Source organism: Ochotona princeps, chromosome 2, assembly GCF_030435755.1.
Source record: "Ochotona princeps isolate mOchPri1 chromosome 2, mOchPri1.hap1, whole genome shotgun sequence".
NCBI classification, from domain to species: Eukaryota; Metazoa; Chordata; class Mammalia; order Lagomorpha; family Ochotonidae; genus Ochotona; species Ochotona princeps.
The window spans coordinates 57,133,263-57,150,484 of NC_080833.1; the positions used below are offsets into that span (position 1 = coordinate 57,133,263).

The 17,222-nt window shown below is 41.8% G+C and overlaps 1 pseudogene; it reads right to left on the bottom strand.

Annotated features, from left to right (window-relative positions):
* Positions 1-202: 202 nt before the first annotated feature.
* LOC101516516 (Y-box-binding protein 1-like) lies at positions 203-9,162 on the bottom strand (annotated as a pseudogene).
* Positions 9,163-17,222: the final 8,060 nt, after the last annotated feature.

The window sequence follows — 17,222 nt, forward strand, 5'->3', positions numbered from 1 at the left end:
AGAAAGCACTTCATTACCTGAAAAAGGAATTTTTAATTATTTAAGATCTTTATTAACAGGTGCTTGCAGTTTGTTGACTTTTTTGAAAAAATCAAGTTGTAAACTTTTATTACAAATTTAAAAAGAAGTTCTTAAAAATCTCAACTTGACCAGATGTGAAACAATTTAAAAACCTTTAAGGGTGTTTTGTATTGAGAAAAACCAGGCTTTTTTAAAAAAAACATGTTTGTCATTACCAAAAAGAGACATCTTTAGGTAAAAATAATAAAAACCCCATGCTGCATAGATAATGCAGGTAGTTCTAGTTATCTACTAAGTGGGCAAAAAAGCAAGCACTTATGGTCTTCAGCTCCAATCTTTTATTCATTTCTTATTGCTGGAATTTCATATTCATTTCCTCTTGTTGCATGACTAAACCGGATGATGGTAGAGATGTTAAGCCGGCATTTTTTACTCAGCTCCGCCCTGCTCAGCCTCGGGATTCTTAGCTGGCGGATCGGCTGCTTTTGTCTCTTTGCCATCTTGTGGTTTAGGGTTATCTGGGCGTCTGCATCGGTAATTGAAGTTCTGGCGGTACCGACGTTGAGGTGGCTGCTGACCCTGGGTCTCGTCTCCTTGATTCTCCTTATCCTCTCCATTGCCGTCCTCTCCAGGCTGTCTTTGTGGAGGAGGACCTCTGCGGAATCGTGGATACATGTTCTGTCTCACAGGTCTTCCTTGTTCTCCTGCACCCTGGTTGTCAGAACCTTCCATCACTTCTTTCTGCACAGGAGGGTTGGAATACTGTGGTCGACGCCCATAAGGTCTCCGCATGTAGTAAGGTGGGAACCTTCGCCTGTGGTAGAGCTGGCATTGTTGGGCCTGGCCTTTGGGAGCACTCTCAGATCCCTCATTCTTTTCCCTACTCTCACTGTTCTGGTAATTCTGCTGGTAATTGCATGGAGGACCCCTACGACGTGGGTAGTGTCTATAATGGTTATGGTCTGCTGCATATTTACTGCCTTGTACTGGAACTCCACCAGGGCCTGTAACATTTGCTGCTTCTGCACTCTTTTCTCCTTCAACAACTTCAAACTCCACAGTCTCTCCATATCCTACACTGCAAAGGTACTTCCTGGGGTTATTCTTCTTTATGGCAGTCTGGTGTACAAATACCTTTTCCTTGGTGTCATCCCTGTTGATGAAGCCTTATCCAATCCTTACATTGAACCATTTTACTATTCCCAAGAGCTTCGTTGCGATGATCTTCTTGTCCCCGCGGGCATGAAGCCGCCTGGGCCACTGCTCCCTGCGCTGCTGCCCTGTGCCGGGCTTGGTGTTGGCGCAGCGCTGAGGGCAGTGGCTGCTGCTGGATCTCTACTGCCGCGCTCCTCATAGTAGCGGTGATGGTGACTCGGGCCGGCTGGCAGCTACGCTCCTCCAGGGGTGTGACGGTAACTAGGCTGGCGGTGGGGCTCTTCAGGTCTCTCTGGGGTCCGCTCTCCGTTCCCGCTACCGGTCGAACTCCAGAAAGAGGATTTTAAGCTTGACATTTCTACTGATGCTTTGCTTTGATCGGGGATCCTGCCAATAGATTGGATCATTGTTCTGCTTGCCTAGTGGAACCTCCTAAATTTTCATTTGCAGCTGTCACTTTTCAGGGACTTGCAAGCTCTGAGATCGTTAAAGTGGCATGCCATGTGATTCATATTTGACAGACAATCGAGTCCTAAAAATATCTGCCATGATCAGCGCTGATGTTCTACAAGGATATTTTCAGCTTCTTGTTCTTTATCCCTCTGCAAAAGACACTGTTCCTGGTGAGTTAAAAGCAGCAGAAGAGGTAGCATTATTTAAGGCAGCAGTTTATTGTGGTACACAGTTTGCCAAAGGGGATTTGGTTCAGAAGCAGGAACAAATACAATCCAACGAATGTCTGAGCTCTATTGATGCTTGGAGCCCATGCATCAGGCCCTATACACTCCCATGTTTCTGAAGTAGCCATAACTCTTGTTTTCAAATGGCCTAATCAGAACTGCTGTCATTGTTCCTTGGTTGGATAGGTGATTTCATTTTGCCCAAGGCCATTATGATCTCTCCTTGTTCATATTCGTAGTTGGTATGTTAGATTGCAAGGCCTTGCATGCATTCTTAAATTGACAACTCATGACAGGAAATGCTGGGAAGGCTACATGCAGTGTGAAAAATAGCGTCAAGGTATCATGACATGATTAATCTATGGTTTCCTCCACTTCATTGTTGCCATAAATCCTGAGTTTTATTTTGGGTAACAGAAAGTCAGATAGAAACTGGTCTTTTAAGCTAACTTCTTAGTGGACTTCAACTTCTATGATCTTCCCATTCCATTTTGGAATTTGAACTGTAATTATGATTTATTTTACCCTTTCCAATGTTTACCTTTATTCCTGAAAGCTGTTTTGTTGAAAAATACGTATTTCTAATACATGTACTACATTAATAAAGAATCTTCATTTGAAAGTAAATTTTGCTGTATCTGTATATGTCATATTTTTCAACGATCTTTACTTCAAATCCGGAAACCAGAAGTGTGCTGTTTAAATCTTTCATACTCACTATTTTCAGACTATTGTTGCTACAAATTGTCTTTACTAAATACTTCAATGTCATTGGGTGCAATGAAAATGTCATTTCTTGCGCCTTTGTTATGGAGTAGCATATTAGGCCACTGCCTGTAGCACTAACACCTGTTATGAGTCCCCGAGCTCTGCTTCCAGTCAAGCTCCCTGTTAATACAGCTGGGAAGGCAGTGTAAGATAGTCCAGGTACTTGGGTTCCTGTCACTCACAGAGAGACTCAGATGGTGTTCCTGACTCCTAATTTCAGCCTGTCCCAACCCTGGCTGTTGCTGCTGTATAGAGAAGGAAACAGTCTCCCTCCCTCTCTTTCTCTCTCTATTTCTCCATGCTTCCTTTCAAATAAATAAACAAATCTTTTTAAAAAAAAGAGTAAAGATGATATAATTGCCCTATTTCTATTCTGGCTGTGACATTTCCATAATGTAGAACCACCAAATCATGATTCGCATTGAAAAGAAAAAAGAAAAAGAAAAAACACTTCAGTCTACAGCTACAAGGCTTTCTGAGCTAAGTTTACAAAAAAATCTGATCTGTGATACAATCACAGTATGATTGGTATTAGATTAAATACTTGCTTTCATTGATCTGCTATATGGTGGCTTACAAGTAAGGGTGTTCATGATATCTTTACTTTGAGAGCCCTGTGTTTATGCCCTATTTCCTGGCCTATATTAGAGGCGTCCATCGAAGAGGAGTGGATTAAGAAAGTATGTCATATCTAATCCATGGAATACTAACCAGCCACTAAAAAAAATGAAATCGTACCATTTGCAATGAAATGGTCCCAGCTAGAAACCATTATACTCAGCGAAATAAACTAATCCCCAAAAGACAAATATCATATATTCTCTCTGATATAAAGCAACCTTCAAGCAAAATACAAAATCAATAGATATGTAAGTAAACATGCATGCACATATAGTCGTCTAGAGGAATAGAATAATAGAGACTATCATATCAAGATGTGAAGATACACAATAATATGCATCTCTACTCCCAAATCAAAGATGGACTTCCAAAGAAACTGTTAAATATATCTTGACAATAGGATGCTGGACTCTCTGCCATTATCCATACCTACAATGTCAAGATAGACTTAAATAGCAGAATGATGGATTTATGATTGTTTTTGAAGTACTGCAGTATTGTAATTATATAGGGGAAATCAGTATTTATGTAAATAAGTAAATCTGCATTTAGGGAAGGGTGGTGGGAAGCCCAGAGCCTATAGAACTGTATCACAAAATAAATTTAAAAAATATAAATAAATTAAAAGATAAAACTGAGTTCTTCACTCAAAGATTTACACAGAACACTCCCTAAAGTAGAACACTTCTTGATGTCTCAGGTTTTTGAATAGGAATCCTGACCTCTGAAGAGCTTCCATATACTCCCTCTCTTAGATATCTTCATTCTGCTTTCGATTACTCAGCAACTAACAAGAATCTTCCCACAAGTAGTCTGGAATTTCTACCGATAATATCTTGTCATAAAAGTAATTTCTTCAAACTCTCTACTGTTATTGGTGGGAATTCTACTGTCACCTGTTTGTGAGGCTACTGTCCCCTTGGCCAACCTCCCAGCTTTTGTCTTTTAGCCTACAAAAAAATCTTTAGTCATTGAAGCTGTGTCTTGTCCTAGAGTCCGCTGCTGCCCATCAATGTTTTGTGTTAAGTATTTAGCAAGCTCATACATAAGCCATCTTTCATTATAATTCATTACTAACCTCATCAATGCTTTAAGATTTAGGATAGGAGGGTCTGGTGCAATAGCATAGTGGTTGAATTCCTCGTCTTGCACTCGCTGGGATCCCATGGGGCACCGGTTCTAATCTTGTCAGCCCTGCTAACCATCCAGCTCCCTGCCTGTGACCTGGGAAAGCAGTCGAGGATGGCCCAAATTTTGGGACCCTGCACCCGTGTGAGAGACCCGGAAGGGCTGCTGGCTTCGGATTGGCTCAGCTCCAGCCGTTGTGGCTGCTTGAGGAGTGAACCATCGAACAGAAGATCTTCCTCTCTGTCTCTCCTCCTCTCTGTATATCCTTTCCAATAAAAGAAAAATCTTAAAAAAAAGAGGTAGGATAGGAGAGCCCACTGTGGTAGCCTAGTAGCTAAAGTCTTTGCCTTGCATGGGTTGGGCACTAGCTGCTATTCACAGCTGCTCCACTTTCCATCCAACTTCCTGCCTGTGGCCTGGGAAGGCAGTCAAAAATGGCCCAAAGCCAGATTGGCTCAGCCTCAGCCGTTGTGGCCAATTTTGGAGTGAACCGATGGATGATCTTTCTCTCTGTATCTCTTTCTCTCTGTAAATCTGCCCTTCCAATAAAAGTAAATAAATAAATTTTAAAATTTTATAATAGAAGCTGATGTTCTGCCATAGTGGTTAAAGCCACCCATGCAATATGGGTACTGGTTCAAGTCTAGGATGCACCACTTCTGATCGAACTCCCTACTCAGAGCCTAGGAAAAGTAACAGAAGATGGCTTGGGCCCCTGATTGCCATGTGGGGGCATTTATTTTTATTTTTATTTTTATTTTTATTTTTAGGTGTAAATAAACTTTTTATTTGAAAGGCTGAGTTACAGAGGAGGAAGGAGATACAGAGAGGTATTCCAACCACTGATTTTGCTTCCCAAATGGCTGCAATGGCTAGGGCTATGGCGTGCAAAATCAGGAATGTGGAGCCTCTTCCACGTTTCTATGTGGGTGAAGGGGCCCAAGCACTTAGTGCCATCTTCTGTTACTTTTCCTAGGCTCTGAGTAGGGAGTTGGATCAGAAGTGGTGCATCCTAGACTTGAACCAGTACCCACTTTGCATGGGTGGCTTTACCCACTATGCCAGAATGTCAGCTCTGGGGGCCATGTGGGGCCCATGTGGGGGCACATGTGGGGCAATCTTTCCTCTTCTGGCTCACTCAAAATGGCCAAAACATTTAGGGCTGGGTCAGCAAAGGTGGGAGTCAGAGATTCCACCCCAGTCCCTCATATGAGTTGCCAAGTCACAAGTACTTACTTAGTCTATCTTCTGCTTTCTTCCAAGTTGCATTAGAAAGCTGATTAGGAAGCTGAGTAACTAGGACATGATACTGGGATACCAGCATCACAAGTCAGACTTAATCTGCTGTGTCACAGCAGTGGCTCCTGGGAATATTTTTTTAAAGATTTATTCATTTTTATTGGAAAGACAGATCAGATTTACAAAGAGAAGGAGACAGAAAGAAAGATATTCCTTCCACTAGCTCACTCCCCAAATGGCCAAAATGACTGGAGTTTAGACTATCTGAATCCAGGAACCAGAAGCTTCTTCTTAGACTACATGGTGGATGCAAAGTTCCAAGGCTTTGGGCCATGATCTACTGCCTTCCCTGGGCTATAAACAGTGAGCTGGAAGGTAAGTGGAACAGTTGGGGCATACACCAGCACTCATATGTGATCCTGGTGCTTGCAAGGTGAGGATTTAGCTATTGAGCCTTCCTGCTGGGTCCCTAACAATAATTCTAGAAGCTTTATCATCTACACAATTATCTTGAAGTGAAGAGACATAGCACCCATTGCTTCAAATGTAGTGGCTATGCTTTTATTTATCCACTGTGATTTCTTGTGTTCATTCATTTCCAGAAATATTCTACATCCAAGTAGAATTGGCCGCAATAGAACTAGTACGCAAGGGAAGGTCAAGGAGCTGGAACTTGTGAAGTATTTTGCTCTATTAGAGATTCTTTGTAGTTCCAGTTACAGCTTGTTCTCTTTCTGGTTGCCAAGGTGAAATTTTTTTGTGAGGAGTGATTCTGCAATAATGTTTTCATGTAGAAAACCCAGGTGGGAGATAAACACAGCTGTGTGCTGGTAAAAAAATTATACACAATTACCCCTAAGTCTTTTAGGAAAGTAAGAAATGTGTAGCCCTTTTGCTAGATACAATGTCCAGGCATCATTGGTTAATTGATATATTTGCTTGTTTAGTTGGTACTTACTTATTAATCCCTTGTATTTTATAAATATTTCCATTCATGCAATGCTATTTGTTTTCCTTATAGAACCTTTTGGGTGTGTCTCTAAAGAGATTATGAGCAATGGAATCTATGCACCACGGACAATGAAAGCATGCACTCTGGATTTGTGTACATTTTAATATGCCTAATAGCCTTTTGTGTAAACTCAGGAAATTCTTTTAGGATCACAGATCCTTGATTTTTAAAAATGTAGTAATAATCCTAGTAAGAAGGTTGTTAAAAGAACAGTAGATTCTAATGCGTACAAAGTGCTTAGCACAGAGCTGGAGCTGAGAAAGTTTTCAGTACATTAAACAACTTTTCACTCACAAGCTTATCAACTCCCTAAGGCCCACCTCCTAACAACCAAGCCATCACATTGGGAGATAGCATTCTGATAATAATAAATGGGGTTTTACTTCTTATATAATTTCTGAAACTGCTCAGTAATAATGACATAACTAAAACTCTTTTCTTTGTGCCAGGTTTGGCACATTATCTCTGTTTCTGACATTGTCACTGCTGCTTACAAGATTATCTCACTAATGTTAGATTTTTATTCCAAGAATAAAGAAAACTTTTCTTAAACTAAGCCGTATGCTCACTAGTAAAGCAAACAATGTCCAAAGGTAATAAAATCATCATGATTCATTATTTGGGCTGAAAAAAGGAAGAAGTTGACTTATATGGGATGCAATGTTTTCAACCAGTTTCCTGAAACAATTAGGTTCTGTCAGTCATGAGCAAGAAGAAGCAGTAGATAACAGATGTTGAGTAGGTTACAGGCAATATCAGGCATATTAGTGATTCCATGAGGGATACTTCTGCTTTCCTCTTACTTAATAAAATTAATAAACTTATGAATAAAAAAGCTTCATGGCACTTTATGAGTTTTCATGTTAGGATCATGAACTTAAGAAATGAGAAATGAGAACTTAAGATATATACCATAAGATCTATACAGAGTTTGATGATTTGGATCAGAAGTTTTAATCTTTGATGAAATTTTATGTTGGGCAAAATTAATAACAATTGTTGGACCGATTTCTTAGGTAACAGAACTACCTGGAAGAGTAAGATTTGCGTTAGAACTTTTCCCAGAATTGCATTAGTTATAATGCAAATGAAGGAAGAAAAAAATTGGAAACATAGCTGAATGCCAAGGATTACCTCTTGTCATGTGGGAATGCTCAATTAAAAAGTCTGGAAGCCTTGTCATTACAGAGCTTTCTCAACTCAAGATCAGACGTACTAGTAAATCTCACCACTCCTGCGTGAAACTCACCACTCTTTAAGCCTGACCAAATACTTTTCTCTCTGCACACCAACTCCTTGCTTCCCCTGACACTCCAAACTAGGTTACATCTCTCTTTTGCAAACTACCTGAGTATCTACACTTCCTTTTGCAGTACACAACATGTACATTCAACTGATGGGTTGCTTTATATCTCTGGTTTGTGGTATGTCCCCAGTAAAACCTAATCTCTTTGAAGCACTGAAGGTTTAACACCAATAGGTCTTTGTACAATGAAGGCGGCGTGTCAGTATTTATTGTGAGTATGTAGAGTTAGAACACACTGATTAAGAAGTCTATCTTAAAGAAGTCTATCTGAAATTCCAAACATGTTGACAGATTAGGGAGGTGGGAGAGCTGTATATTTGTGCTTTATAAAATAATTTCTAGAGGAATCCTTTAAAGTGCATTTGAAACAGGATTCAGATAACCAGAGTTACATTATTTTTGAAGAAACATGCACACTTGTCACTATGGGACAAGAAATCTGGGGACATTTCTTTCCTTGGAGCCCTCTCCTGTCTATATGATAGGAGCCCTTTCTCCTCTTGTTTCTTTTTATTTTTTTTTTAAGATTTTATTGTTATTGGAAAGCCGGATATACAGAGAGGAGGAGAGACAGAGAGGAAGATCTTCCATCCATTGTTTCACTCCCCAAGTGAGCCGCAACGACCGGTGCGCGCTGATCCGATGCCAGGAACCTGGAACCTCTTCCAGGTCTCCCACGCGGGTGCAGTGTCCCAAAGCCTTGGTCCATCCTCAACTGCTTTCCCAGGCCACAAGCATGGAGCTGGATGGAAAGTGGAGCTGCCGGGATTAGAACTGGCGCCCATATGGGATCCCGGGGCTTTCAAGGTGAGGACTTTAGCCACTAGGCCATGCCGCCGGGCCCTCTCCTCTTGTTTCTTAAACAAATCCTGCTTTGTTTTTCTTTCGTGTGGAAGAAGAAACAAGGTTGATGCTGTGTTTTACGTCAAATTTGCTGCAACACTGGTTTGCACAAGGGCAGGATCTGTAGTGGACTGGCTTATCTTGGCAGCAGCATCCCTCAGTGTGTGAAGTATGAGGCAGGAGCAGAACTGACTGGACACCTACATCCACCAGTCTGTGCATTGACTGATCTAAATGTCAAACCGAACCTGATCCTGCACTGGTTGGTGCACCAAAGAGTCAAGCCCGAGGTTACCCCAGGAGAAGTCCTTTGGTGGATTTCCCAAGTTGACGATTTTACTCAAACCCTGGCTACAAGGAAGCCAGGAATCACAAGATATGCGGTCCATCCTTGGAATGTATGTATCATGACTTGGCCTCCTCAGTTGTTGATGCCTGTGCAGTAGACAGCATGCCCAGATGCACACCAGAGATATGACAACCAAATCATCTAGGCCAGCAGGGAATGTTTACTACCTTGTTAGAGGATGGAAGAGGAGAACAGTTTAGACAATTCTTCTGACTGAGCTTTACACTTTGTTCCTAGGTCTGTGATGCACTAAGGTGAACTTTGTCAACCAATAGACTTAAAAAGATTTTCTCAACCCTGGAACAATGAAACCAAAAAACTTCTCAGAACCATCAAAATCACTGAAGTAACACTCTTGGAACATTTCTCTCCAACATTGTGATCTCTAAAATATCAAATGACTGTATCCCATCCCCAGATGCTAACATAAATTGATAGCAAGGAACAGCCACCTTGTGCTCCTCCTTTGCAGACATAGGAGAAAAAAAAATCAAAACATTTGTTCCACACATCCACCTTCCTCCATTCCTGACTCCCCATGCTAATCAGAGGTCTCAATTTAGCAAACAATACTCAAAAATAAGTAAAACTTTTAAAAATTAATACATTCTTTTATTACAGATATAATTTTTAAAAATTATACAATAAAAATGCAAAAAAAGTATGTGGGAAGCAAGCCACTTCCAGATGACCAGGCTGCTGATCATAAGAATAGAACATATATTTTTAAAGATTTATTTAGTTTTACTGTAATATCAGGTATACAGAGAGGAGGGGAGTCAGAGAGGTAGATCTTCCATCCAGTGATTCAGTCCCCAAGTAACTGCAATGGCCAGAGCTGCACTAATCCGAAGCCAGGAGCCCAAATCCTCTTCCAGGTCTCCACATGGGTGCAGGGTCCCAAGTCCTTGGGCCGTCCTTGACTGCTTTCCCAGGCCACAAGCAGGGGACTGGATGGGAAGTGGAGCTGTCGAGATTAGAACCGGCACCCATATGGGATCCTGACCAGTTCAAGGCAAGGACTTTAGCTATTAGGTCACAGCACCAGGCCCCAGAATAGAATATTGACAGAAAGATTTCCTAAGCAAATAGGATAGAGGTGTGTGGTCCTGAAAAATTAATTTCCCTTGCTTTTCAAAGTGAATTTGGTTTGGTGTCTATTCAAAAGACACATTAGGGCCCGGCTACGTGGCCTAGTGGCTAAAGTCCTCGCCTTGAAAGTCCTGGGATCCCATATGGACACTGGTTCTAATCCCGGCAGTTCCACTTTCCATCCAGCTCCCTGCTTGTGGCCTGGGAAAGCAGTTGAGGACGGCCCAATGCATTGGGACCCTGCACCCGTGTGGGAGACCCGGAGGAGATTTCTGGTTCCTGGCTTCAGATTGGTGTGCACCTGCCGTTGTGGCTCACTTGGGGAGTGAATCATCGGACGGAAGATCTTCCTCTCTGTCTCTGCTCCTCTCTGTGTATCTGACTTTGTAATAAAATAAATAAATCTTTAAAACAAAAAACAAAAAACAAAAACAAAAGACATGGGGTGAGAGGCTCTTGGGCAGCTTCCTGATTTGCCGGGGTCCTGGCTTGATGGCCTCCTTTTGGGAGTGGGGAGGTTGTCCTGGGACCCTGAGGAGCGGATTGGGAACGCCTCAGCGCGCCATGCGGCTGGAGCGTGGGAGGAGCTAGTAGGATCCAGGCGGGGGCCCAAGCGGCTTGACCCCGGGCAGCCATGTGGCCCGGGTACTCTGGTCCCCGCCACGATTCCAGCCTAACACAGCCAAGCTTTCCACCACGTACGTACATACATGGGGTGTGAGGCTCTCGGGCGGCCAGTGCGCCATTTGGCGCCAGGCTGTGCCTGTTGGCCGCCCGGCCAGGAAGTTCTGGAATTTGGTTTCTTTGATATGCTGCATGAGACGCTCCATGCTGAACCCACAGTACTCTGAGAATGTGTATTAGTCCTTAAGATTTTCAATGGCAGTTAATCTTCCTCTGAAGAACCTGTAGTCACTTTATAGTGCCGATTGCCAACATTAGTTCACTCAAAAGGCAAAATTCCGGGCTTGTCTAGCAGGATACCCCATTACCTGATAGGATGAGGCAGCAGCAGAGGGGTCACAGAAGGCAGGACTATGACATTGACTGGCATTCGAGAACTATACTCGGGGCTAGAATGTGTGAGGCATGCGTGGACCAATCCCCTGGAAACTCTGACCCCATTGGACGGTTTAGAAGGGCCGGTGGAGTCTATGCAGGAGGCATGACAGTCTATGGGGCGCTCTGGGCTGACCCAGAGCAACCTCTGGCATACTTAACACTGGCTGGCAACAGGCCTGGTTGGGGAGCGTGGGGGAGGCCTTGGCTGCATGGAGCCTACCACTAAGGGGCGCAGGAACTGGAAGGGGGCTGAGTTCTGGACGGGTCACAGTTGTAATCCCTTGGCACAAATATGGATTCAGACTTGACGCACTGTGCCAGATTAGACCACAGCACAGTTTGGTGCTCTGGAGGACCAGGATAGATGTGGGACAGGCTCGGCTAGGCCTCAACCCCAACTGAGCCATATATGAGATATACGTGGGTATGGACGAGCCGTGGCTGGGCTGAAACTCTCAACAGCAGGAACCAGAATGGATTGAAGAGCGGAGCTGGCCGAAGGACCTGCTGGAATGCGTGAAGCCCGACACCAGGAAGGAGTCGGAGGGAGGAATCTGAACAGTTCCTCTGACAGGACACTGACCCTACAAATAAACGCAGGAAGCATGGAGGTAAACAACCCAGAAGAGGCTTTGGAATGTGACCCACTGGCATACACTTGGCTCGGGTTGGGGCAGACCAGGCTGAGTCAGTTCACGTCATCCATTGGCAAGCCCAAGCGCTGAAACTGTGTGGGGGCCTGGCCGGGTTTGGTTGCGATAAAAACAAACAAAAAAAAACCAGTCCAAAACACAAAATGCCAAGGTGAAATGGCCTGTGCCAGTAGGGAATGCAACACCCGACCAGCACACCTCCCACTGGTTTAGGTGAGGGACTAGAGTGTGATGGGCAGAGCCGGGGAGAGATGCGATACTCATTGGTTCCAATGGAGGCCGGGGCTCAGAACAGAACCAACCCAGGGGTTAAAACCACCAGCTGATCGGAGTGATGGACGGTGGTGGGCACTGTGCTTACTAGTAGTACATGTAGGAGCCTGGACTGGGAATGCCTCAAAGTTTCTTTGGGGATTCCCCTAAACAAAATGGAGGAATCAAAGCATTAACCAAGACAAGATGGAAAATGGAGTAGATCAATCAACCACCTCAGCTATATGCTTCCAGCGTTAAACTGGACAAGGGGAAACTCTAAGATGGACTATGTCAATCAGTGGACTCTGCACCAGCCTCATCATACCTGGACTGTTGCTGATGATATGTTGGAGCTTCTAATTGATCGAGGTGACGCTCTGCTGGCTCTGCCTACAAACCTGAGAGGGCCTCCCTAAGAGGTCGTTGAACTTGAACTGGACAAGTGGGATGCTGGACTCTGTATGGTGTGAGCTTTTAATTAGGGAATCTCAACAGAACTTGAGCTGTGGTTATGCATCAAGGCAAAGGAATTCACCATGGGGGAAGGGTTTGGGGTGAAGGGGGGGAATCCCAGTACCTATGAAATTGTGTCATGTAATACAATGTAATTAATGAATAAATGAATATTAAAAAAAAAAACAAAAGACACATTGGTTACATTAAGGCCTCAGGGCAGTTCCCTTCAGAAGTTGTTGACCAGTTACATGTGTCAGCAGGAGTGTTGTTTGCTTTGGGATACAAAGACCTGGGAATTAATGGTAATGGCAGCTAACAAGCTCTGAGTGTATCATATTCGGTGACTTGCTCTCTACGTGGGTGATGTCTTGTAAATGATGAACTTCTCTTTGCCACTCCGCAACTTTGGAATGTCACTGATTTCACATCATTCAGTATTATCTTGCTCATTACAAGATATGTTTGAATCTCATGGGATAGTTATGATAGTAATTAGTCATCAGAGTTAGATGACTGTGTACCTTGTCGCCTGTCAAGCACTATGGAACTCTTACATTTTGCTAACTTTTGCTTCCACATCTCTCATCTATAATTCTACATGTGATACATAAAATATAAGCACATATTTAATTGTTTTATATTTTCATTTGTGTTTCTTTTGTTTCAACAAACAGTTAGGTTTATCCTCATAAGAGAATGATGATGAAAAAGCCACGCATCTCACAAAGTCATGAAGCTAAGAAAGCACTAACAAAAAGAAACCCAAGTTGGCTTATAAAAGGAAAAGCAGTTCCTAGAGCAAAACGGGATGAGTGAATCAGAGCATGGTAGACAAGCCATTTAATGAACATCTAACAGCATAGTTTGTGATGAGAAGTAAAGGCATTCAATTATTATTCCAGTAGGAAGTCAGAGTGGGTCAAACAATGATGTTAGAACGTTAGACAAGTACTATAGGTAGTTTGTTGTGATAAGTTCTTGCTGTTTCTGTCTCCTCCATGAAATTCATATGATGAAATCTTAAGCAGCAAAGTGAAAGCGGAGCCTTTGAAAGATGTTTAGTGAAATCCTTTAGGAGATCAATTAAGCCTTAGTGAGCTCTTTTTTCTCGTCCTCCATTTGAAGACACTGTAAAAAGGCACTGTTTATGATCCTGGATGTAATTCTGCACCAAACACTGAATCTTCCAGTCCTTTACCTTGAAAATCTCAGCCTTCAAAACTATAATACTGGGCCCGGTACAGTAGCCTAGGCTGAAGTCCTCACCTTAAATGCGCTGGGATCCCATATGGACGCCAGTTGATATCTTGGTGGTCCTGTTTTCCATCCAGCTCCTTGCTTGTGGCCTGAGAGGGCAGTTGAGGACAGCTCAAAGATTTGGGACCCTGCACCCATGTGGGAGATCCAGGAGAAGCTCCAGGCTCCTGGCTTCGGATTGGTTCAGCTCTGGCCATTGCAGTCACTTGGGGAGTGAATCATCAGATGGAATATCTTCCTCTCTGTCTCTCCTCCCTGTATATTCGGCTTTCCAATAAAAATAAATAAATCTTATTTTAAAAAGCTATATTATTAAATTTTTGTTAGAGTGGAACAACACACTAAAGTACCTAACTTGCTAATGTTTTTGAAATGAGTTCATATGTGACAGAGAATCAGCAAATTGTTTTAAACAAGTGTTACTTTTATTAAAGAAGGATTAATCTGGAGATAAATTTGAAAGGATTCTGATTGGAGAAGGAAAGTTGTTAGGAGAATAATTCAGCAACGTGAAGAAGTGGAAATGCAGTCCCTAAATAAATATGTGGAGGGGAGGGTTTACGCCAACAGATCTTAAGAATCACTGGGTAAGGCAGCAATGAAAAAAGAGGAAAGAGGGGGCTGCATTGGGATGCAGTCAGTTACGTCTCCACCTTTGATTCTGGCATTCCATGATTGTCTGGTGAATCTGGGAAAGCAGTACAAGATAGCCAGAGTTCTTTGAATGCCATTACTGTTGGGGGAAACCCAAATAGATTTCCAGGCTCCTACTTCAGCCTGGTCTATCCTAGGCTAATGCTGTCATTTGGAGAGTGAATGATGTTGGAAAGCCTCTCTCTCTCTCTTTTTCTTTCTCTAGCTCTGCATTACGAATAAATTAATAAAATACATGTTTTAAAAAGAACTTTTAATAAGTAGAGTCCATATGAATCTGAGATCATTTTTTTCCTGAATGAATAGATGAAAAAATTTGAAGTAATTATGTTTGGTTATAGATCTCACCAAGTCTTCTGAACATTGCCATGTACCAAACTATGCACTAGCTTATATTTGCATGCAGCAGTTGATAGTATTGGCCACTCCCTTTTAGATATTTACACTTCTGGTACAAAATACTAGCTATAGTTATTAACCTAAAGTGGTCTTGGGGTAAATGATAGATGCTGACAATTCATGGATCTTGCTCCCAAATGTGAAAGATATGATATAGGATATCTTGGATCATTTTCTATGGCATGTGAAAATTTAATTGTGTCTCTAAGGAAAAGGATAACACAGTCAAGATATGGGTGCAGACAGAAATTTGCAGCACAGAGAAGGCAGACAGTAATAGGGCAAACAAAATTATAAATAGGCTGGTTTGACCAGAAATGCTGGTCACATATCAGATATGCTGAGTGGCCCAGATTTTACATGCTTGTCTTTGATCTGTCACAGCAGATCTGTACAGGGACTTTGGGATGTTTAAATATTTTAGCTGCCAAGTCATTCCCACTCCCAATTGAAAACTGAATCCCAATACAAGGGTACATTAAAAAGTTAGTGTGAAACTTAAATAAAATAATGTTTCAAAAACACTTTGAAATCCATGCGTAGCTTTTTGTGTAATACACATTTTTATTTGTTTGTTTTGTGTTGTTTTGTTTTGTTTTGATGAACTTTTTGAAAATGTTCTCGCATTTTAACCTTTGGATTCCAGCATTATTTTCACCAAAAGCACCTTAGCTTTTCGCTCCATTTTCCCCAAAATTTTTAAAGTGCCCTCATAGAAAAAAAAATAGCTAGAAGGGAAAATAACCTTATTGAAATGAAGGTCAAGGAGATGAGGACCTGATCTTTGTTCATTCAACTGCTTCAGAAATAAGACACCTTGCAGAACAACTCTGAGGAAGCTATATTGTTCACAACATTTCATAATGTGGAATCACTAGTTTGCCATAATTGTTCATTTTATAAATGGAAAAACTCAAACCCAGAAATGTTATAAGACATGCTCATAGAGCACATGCAGCCTCTGTGACACAATGGATTTGAGCAGTAAATAGAATTCATGCTTTCCAGGACTGGACAAGACTAAATTGCAATGCTTGCTACAAACTTGTTTGGAAAAGGGCATCTTGTTCAATCACATCTTGTCCAGATTTCAGCCCTGGGTTCAACACATCTAATAGGACCTATGCAGATTTTGCAAAAGTCTTGCTTGTTTTCCAATTAAATAAAACTTTAGCAGGGTTCTGCTTATCAACAACAGCTGGAATCTGGTATATTATACCTGGTGTGCCTTGTACTGTCTTGGAGAAAAGCTGATTTTTTTGCTCTATATTCTGAGTAAAATCTCCCCACTTTTCACAGATATTTTAAACCAACAATTAGTTGTGACAAGAACGTACAGATATTAGCAGCTCCTAAAGCTCCACTTAGACCAAAGGAATATATCACCTATTTTTATATGTACTACAGGCTTAGGCTATGTAACTTCAAGTTATACGTTTGCCCAGCTTTTCTCTGGCTCAAGTGTTTCATCACTAACTGTACTTTATTTTTAAATACTCTAAAAATGTGCCCATTGCAACAGCTTCTGTGTGGTGGGTGGAGAAAAGAAGAGCGTGAGATGCTGTATGAAATGGAATCTATTAAAAGTCCATTCCCAGCCCTTGGTAACATCAGATTATGGCGAAGGCTGGCAGCCCTAATACCAAAGGACAGCCTTGCTCAGGCTTTCTTTTTCCTGCAGCAAATGGGTGACAGCAGCCATGCCACAGGAGATTTAGTTGACTTTAGGGCTCCCAGCTTCTCTGTCTATGCCACCCCCACATTAATCATAATACGTTTCTTAATTTTATCAATGCAAGTTAGGTCTTTCCCACACCGTTTTCCTAGCATTTTTCTCCAAAAAAATGCAATCACTATTTAGAAATAACTCAGTTTCATGTTTGAGAAATCAGTGATAGCTATGATCTCCAAACCTTTTGCATAACACCTCCTCTTTCAGTGAAACAGATAAATGAATATACATATTCACATATATGAAAATGAACAGGTATACACAATGTAAGTGCAATTATAAAATATGTGTATAATATACACATAGGAAAAAGCATTTACATCTAATTAAGTAATTTATAATTGTATTCCCATTAATTTCAACTGAATTTTCAAATCTTATTTGAGTGTCATTAAAAAAAATTTACTTTGAGAGGCAGGAAGAGAGAAAGATATAGAACAAAAGACAGAAATAATGAGAGACAACTCATTCTGCTATCCTTTGATTATCTAACTGCCCACTATGAATGGGATTGAGCCAAAGTGAAACCAAAAGCCAGGG